The following is a 6,979-nucleotide window of genomic DNA, read 5'->3' as shown; positions in this document are numbered from 1 at the left end:
AGCCTATGCAAAAAAAATGGTCAGAACAGCACAATTAAATCACACAGCAGGAAATGTGCAAAACCCTGCCCACATACACCCTAGTAGCTTGACTAGTTAGGAAAGTTTCTATTTTATGGTTCCAAACTTGTAAGAAAAATACTCCTGTAAAAATGGACAATTTGGTGAGAAAATGCCCATAGACTTGTAATACTCAAAATGATTATTTATAAAGTCTGAAACAGCTACAAATCCAAAGGAATGAGAAACACCTCAAGTGACTAGCCCTTACCCATATCAGGACAGAAAACCAGCTTGGTACTAAATAATCCAGCATCTGCCTTCTCTATCTTCTATTTAAACATAAGGTTTAAATTTCAAGACAAGAAATTAACTTCTTGGAGGAAGCAGTTAACAGCACTTTGTAAGGAAATATTATCCAGAAAGTGCTCTACTGGAATTCATATCCTGGGACCGAACAGTCAAACACACTTAAATAGCATTCTATGGAGAGCTAATGAAGTGTTTTAGAAAAAGTTAGGTATTGTATATAATTTCAGGATCAAAAATATTCTGCTTAGAGATCATAATATGACAACAAAAGAGCTTTGGATCACATAGGGAAGTATTAAACCATACAGTCATGTGCATGAAGCCCTACCCGGATATTACTGGAAGTTGCACAACACTATGTGTATACTTTTGTACCAAGAATAAAATTAACTTACCTTAAAAACTATGAGATAGTATTTGATATAGTAATGTATCATAAAAAGTGACTTCAGGAAATGAAGATAAATTTCTAAAGTAGCAATCAAGAAGATGTAATTTTATGTGTAAACCATCTGTGTTTCCAGCCAATAGTTAACATTTTATTTTACCTTTTTCATTGATGAGAATGGTCCATTTTCTCCCCTGCAGTAGGGAGTAGGGAAAAGACAGCAGTCATCAAGTATGCAGTGTGTTACTGTTTCATAGGCATACAACCTGTGTTTTATTTACATATAAACATAGGGATGAATATAATAATATTATGAATAAAAAAATAAATTACATTATCTATCAATAGAAATTATATATTATAAAAGAGAATTGTCTTATACAGGGTTCTTTAGAGACACAGAACTTATGGGAAATCTCTGTACAGTAAGACAATTGGTTGATGACTTGCAGTCTATAGTCCAACTCCCCAACAATGATCAGCAACAGGTATGGATAGGAGTCCAAGGATCTAGCAGTGGCTCAGTCCTACAAATCAGGCAGGCAGATGAAAGAGAGACTCTTCCTTCTTCCAATGTCCTTATATAAATCTCCAGCAGAAGGTGTGTCCCAGATTAAAGGTGTGTACCACTACAGCTGGAACTGGGACTTGCTTTGTCCTAGGTGACCTTGAACTCAGAGATCTCCTTGTCTTAAACTCCTGAGATTCACAGCCACTTTGCCTCATGATCTCCATGCCAAGATTCAGTTCAGAAATTTGTGTCTCCCAGCCTCAAATCAGGATCAAAGGTGAGCTTTCCAATTCTGGATTGAAGTTCATTCCACATATAGTCAAGTTCACAACCAAGAATAGCCATTACAAGTATATACAATGTGTCATTATACATATACAATACAGGTACATATAAATTTGAAAATACCATAACATTTTATTAGTATATGTTAACCGAGTAAAGTGACGGAGGTGGCTGTGTCATTTGTTTGCACATCGTGCATGGGTGGGAGAAGAACTTATAAGCCCTTGCATCAAATGAGGAGCTGCAGTTAACAACAGCTGATAGAAATTCACTCTTCCTTGGGGACAAGCCACTGGTAGGACTCTGATAATCCAGTGAATGTCTGTACACACAGTATGCATGTAAGACTAGCACTAATAGGGCTTACTGGGATACAAAAAATGTGTGTATGTGTATTTCTGTACACACACACACACACACACACACACACACACACACACACACACACACACACACAGAGGAATGGTTTAGTGGTGCTGACTTTTAAGCCCAGGATCAGATTCAGGTGGACCTCTGTGAGTTCTAGGCTAATTTGATTTACACAGCAAGTCCCAGACCAACCAGGGCTATATAGTCAATCGGGTGATTCTGAGAGGAATCTTGTAGAAGTTGGAGGACAGATGTTAGGGTGGATATGACCATATTTTACTGTATACATGTATGGAAATTTAAATAAATGAAAAAATACATAAGTAACTGAGATGAAAAAAGTACACTAAATAATCGCAACTTTTTGAACTGACATTTGTCTAGTTATGTGGCAAAGAAGAAATAAATATGCCTTTTACTGATTTCATCTATGGCAATGCCAGTTTCCTTGAGTCAAAACACTTAACATAGATGATTGGAAATGACCTTGAAATCACAGTTACCTGTGGGGAGCGGGTGTGGCGGTAGTCCCAAGATGGCGCCTGGGACTGCAGCTAAGTCTCGTGACTAGCATCTGACTTCCTCACACACCTGAAACTAGCCACGTCCATTGTGAGAGCTGTGCAGGCGCACCATGATGCAAGATCAGGCCATGTGACGTGGACCTATGAACTGAGATTATGCAGTCTGGACTGAGGAGGCGGAGTTGAAGGAGGATATAAGGGAGTGTGCTCGGGGGCTGGGCTGGGAGGGAGACAGAAGAAAAGAAAAGAAAGATTCCTGTTTGCATGTTGTAAGGTTCCTGAATAAACCGCTTTGAAAAGAACGCTGTGTAGTCGCTCTTTTCTGCGGGTCGGAAACAGAAGCGACAGTTACCATCAGCATCCATGGGCTAGATTGAAAATTTATAGTTCTGATTAATGAAGCTGGAAGATATTTCATAACTTTATATTATCCACTGCAGAGGTTATTTTATAGATCTATAGAATTCCACAACTCAGCTGTGAAATCATTCCATTCTCCCAGTAAACATCCATGATACAATAATGATGTTCTAATCTCTTTGAACAGGTGCTCCGGTGCAGAGTTTGCCTGAGATAGCCCAACAGCTGCATCCTGTCTTGTCTCCTTCTAGAGAGCTTCGTGACTTTTCTGAACAGAATACAAGGTGGGTTATTTGTTTGAATTTTACTTGGGATTTTTGACTTTAGCTTTTTCCCTGATATCTTTTCCATAATTTTTATTCTATTTTCCTAACTTTGACTTTAGTTTCTTTCAATCACTTTTTGTTACATGTAATTTTTAAAATAACCCCACACTAAGTCTGGCTAAACACAGGCATCAGAGTTTCACCCAGTCCCTATGGCTACTTCTATGCACTTGTTACCCTGCATCCTGAGGCTTGATTGCTAAGCCAATTGGGAACCAGTTTAACATGAAATACCTTGACTACTCAAGATGAAATACTGCTCTTTGTTTAAGCATGTGAAAAGATAGTCTTTTTATGAGCCAAATTTAATAATAACTAATCATAAGTCTTCGTTCATGCATTGTGAACAATGGCATAAGGAATCTTTACCTTTCTTGCTTGGTTCTCTTGAACTTTCTAGTTCTTCAGGGTGGTTCCCTCTGCCCTTTCTGACCCAGAGAACCCTGGAAGGAGTCCAGTGCCTAATTACTTTTCCTATAAGCAGAAACATAAGGTCTTTCTCCCAAATTAGCATGCGCTTTAGCCAGTAACCAGAAAGATTTTTAGGTTGACATCTTTCCCAGAGGAATAGTAAAATAACCAGAAAATTCAAAATCACATACATTTCGAAAATTAAATACTCATACGAGGGAACTAAACCAAACAAGCAGAGTAGAAACAGTTTTTTCAGGCCTTTTCTAATCTGCCAAGACAGGACATTTAACCCTCTTTTGAGAGAATATGAGAATCCTGTGAGACACTGAGACTTTCCTAGAGGATTTCATCCTTATCCAAATTCTGCTGTCTGCCTTGGAGGCTGTAGTTTTTCTGTTAGCTCAGTTTGTCCCTGCACAGCAGGAGCTCCCAGATAATCTGGGCCCATTTGCCCTGAGTTAGCTCTGAACCTCAGGAGGAATTCCCCAGGTGACTGTGGCCAAAATTGTGTCCTCTTCTATCTTTAAACAAAATTACACCAAATTAGCAACAACTAAACCAAACTTCATTAAAAGCAGGCAGTCTTCAGTCTCCCTCTCTGCCTGGATCCATTTATTATACTGATTCTTTTTACAAGAGGAGAACTCAGAGCCTGATTTGGGTCTGTCTATCACTGTGTTTGATTAAGATTCCCATGTGCTGGAGTCACTTGACTCATCTCTGCTCATTCAGGAATCTAATTCTCTCATCCCTAGGACAAGAATCCTAACTCCCTAGTGGATTGTTGACTACCACAGGCAACATCTTCTATTGCATGAAGTTTTAAATTAAACCCATGCAAATTCCTGCTATGCTCTGGTATCAGTGGTTATCCTGAACCCACATGGCTAGCTCTATGCAGCCATCTTGTCCTGGTTCCTGCTGGTAGTTTGCTACTCTAACCACACAACTTTAATCTGAAATGCCTGGACTACTGCTTGCATTTCTCATCCCATCCACCACCTCTGGCTGACCTGCAGAAGGTTGGATAATGCTCCTTTCACAGGACTTGCCTTAGTCTTTTGAAATGAAAACCCAGAAGCTTATACTAGCCAGATTTATAGTGGTAAATCTCAAACTCCAAAAGTCCCAGTCAAAAAACAGAAAACTCAATAATATAAGTACAAGCTGAGTGCTTAGATTAGACAAATCTAACACTACACTACTCTATTGCCCATTTATGAAATCTCTAGCTACTTGTGGCTCCTGCAAGCCACATGGGCCTGCTCCATTTTCCACCTCTTCTCTCCCATCTTCTTCTTCTTGCCCGCATCATCCATCTCTATTCTTTCTCTCCCTTTCCCAAAACATTCTGCTCTATCTTTTCCTTCCATTGCCCAATGACAGGCTGTAGCCTTTATATGGCTAATTACTATTTCAATTGACATCATCTGAATATGTGATCTATTGCACTACAGGGCCGCCCTCTTGAGAGGAAAAAATTCAAACAGTAATCCACAAGACATTTTGCTCATTTTAGTTAACACATGAAGTGACGATAGCTTCAGTTTCCAAACATCTTTTTCATTATTTTTATTCTACACTTTTAAAGTTACTTCTAGGTATTATTTGTAGTACTTTTAGCTACAATGCTTACACATAGTAAGGAGGATTTCCCAAACCCTAGGCCCCAGCAGAATCTCTGAGGAGGGAAACTTCCACACTCAGTACAAAGTCTTAAGGACTTAAGGAGCAATGCCAAGGTCCCGATATCACATCATCGCCTCCCTAGCAGTCCCATGGCCATCGAACTGCTTGTAAAGAAGCATTGGTGTAGGCCACACATGGCCAAGGCAGAAACAATGATGATGGTCGACAACCTGAACAGCATCTTACTTCCACAATTAAGAGCTTATTGAAGGACAACAGCTTTACCAGAACACCTGAAAATGGGGCCACCTAGAGGAGGACAAGGGCAAAAAATATTTAGGCAAATAATAGCAACTGTGAGCTAATGCCATGAGCACGGTATAGTACCGAGTGAACTGAAACTGGATAAGATTATGTTGGACATAACTGGAAAAGTCAAAATCATCGACTTTTGCCTTAGAAATCAAGTGGAACCAGGGCAATGCTGAACTGGCACTGTGGTCCTTTCTCTTTTGGAGCTCCTGAACTCTTCCTCAGCAAACTTTATGATAGTCCACAGAATGACATATGGACCATAGTTTTACATTTAATGGTAGATTAAAAAAAGTCAGATTTTACTCTGTCTTCATACTACAGTTTTGAAGACCGGTTGTGGCAAGTATGTATCCTAACCTCTGTGGGGTGTCAGAAGAGATGTAGGACCTCTTGGCCTCTTAATGATAGTCAACACGAAATATAGTTTGACAGTCACAGATGTGATGATGTACCCCTGGTTAAATGAAGATTGAAAGGCTTTCCCAAATCCCTATGAAGGACTGAGCTCTGTCAGGCTAGACCCTGCAATTGTGGAAGAAATAGAACATACTGGGTACAGAGCCTAAGATATCACAACATATAATCAAACCATGGGATCATGTGGCTTACTGTACAGGCAAGTTCTCCAGGTGCAGGGCAGAACAACAGAGGCTCACACATCGAATCCAGTTATTCCCTACCCTTGATGTATACGATGCATTACCTTTGAGCTGAAGAGGAGTGGAAGCTACCCCACCCTAGTCACACTGGTCTCAACATCCTCCAATGGCCTTGTGTTTACCTTTGGCCATTATCTTGCCAAAGAGAAGGCAGAAGAGCGAAGAGGGCTGTTCTTCTCTTCTTCCGGCCACTTCAGATGAGACCCACACTGGACAAACATACATCCATGCCAGCAGTGTCGCCTGAATTCACTGAATAATCAGCTTCAGTGAGAACAACAGCAGCAATGAGAACACAGGAATGCAAATTCCTGCTATGCTCTGGTAGTAGTGGTGTTTCTCACCCCACCTGGCTAGCTCTATGCAGCCATCTTGTCCTGGTCCCTGCTGCTAGTTTGCTACTCTAACCAAACACCTTTAATCTGAAATGCTTGGACTACTGCTTGCATTTCTCATCCCATCCACCACCTCTGGCTGACCTGCAGAAGGTTGGATAACGCTCCTCTCACAGGACTTGCGTTAGTCTTTTGTAATGAAAACCCTAGAGGCTTATACTAGCCAGATTTATAGGGGTAAATCTCCAACCCCAAAAGGCCCATGCAAAGACCAGAAAACTCAGTAATATATCTACAAGCTGAGTGCTTAGATCAGACAAATACACCACGACACTACTCTATTGCCCATTTATGACATCTCTACCTTCTTGTGGCTCGTGCAAGACACATGGGGCTGCTCCATTTTCAACCTCTTCCTCCCCCATCTTCTTCTTGCCCGAATATTCCGTCTCTATTCTTCTTTCTCTCCCTACCCCAAAACATTCAGCTCTATCTTTTCCTTCCATAGCCCAAACACTGGCTGTAGCCTTTATTTGGCCAATTACTATTTCC

At 40.5% G+C, this 6,979-nt stretch overlaps 1 long non-coding RNA gene across 1 annotated transcript in view; it reads left to right on the top strand.

The window, feature by feature from the left end:
• Positions 1-2,611: 2,611 nt before the first annotated feature.
• Positions 2,612-6,979, top strand: part of LOC148007002 (uncharacterized) — a 29,115-nt gene continuing 24,747 nt past the window's right edge. Inside the window, exons 1-2 of the long non-coding RNA XR_015645948.1 lie at positions 2,612-2,658; positions 2,937-3,033. This is a non-coding gene — a long non-coding RNA (uncharacterized LOC148007002). The remainder of the gene's footprint in view (positions 2,659-2,936; positions 3,034-6,979) is intronic.

Source organism: Rattus norvegicus, chromosome 1, assembly GCF_021556685.1.
Source record: "Rattus norvegicus strain SHRSP/BbbUtx chromosome 1, alternate assembly SHRSP_T2T, whole genome shotgun sequence".
NCBI lineage: Eukaryota > Metazoa > Chordata > Mammalia > Rodentia > Muridae > Rattus > Rattus norvegicus.
Note: the sequence above shows the minus strand (reverse complement) of the source record. Positions and strands in the feature narration are given on the sequence as shown.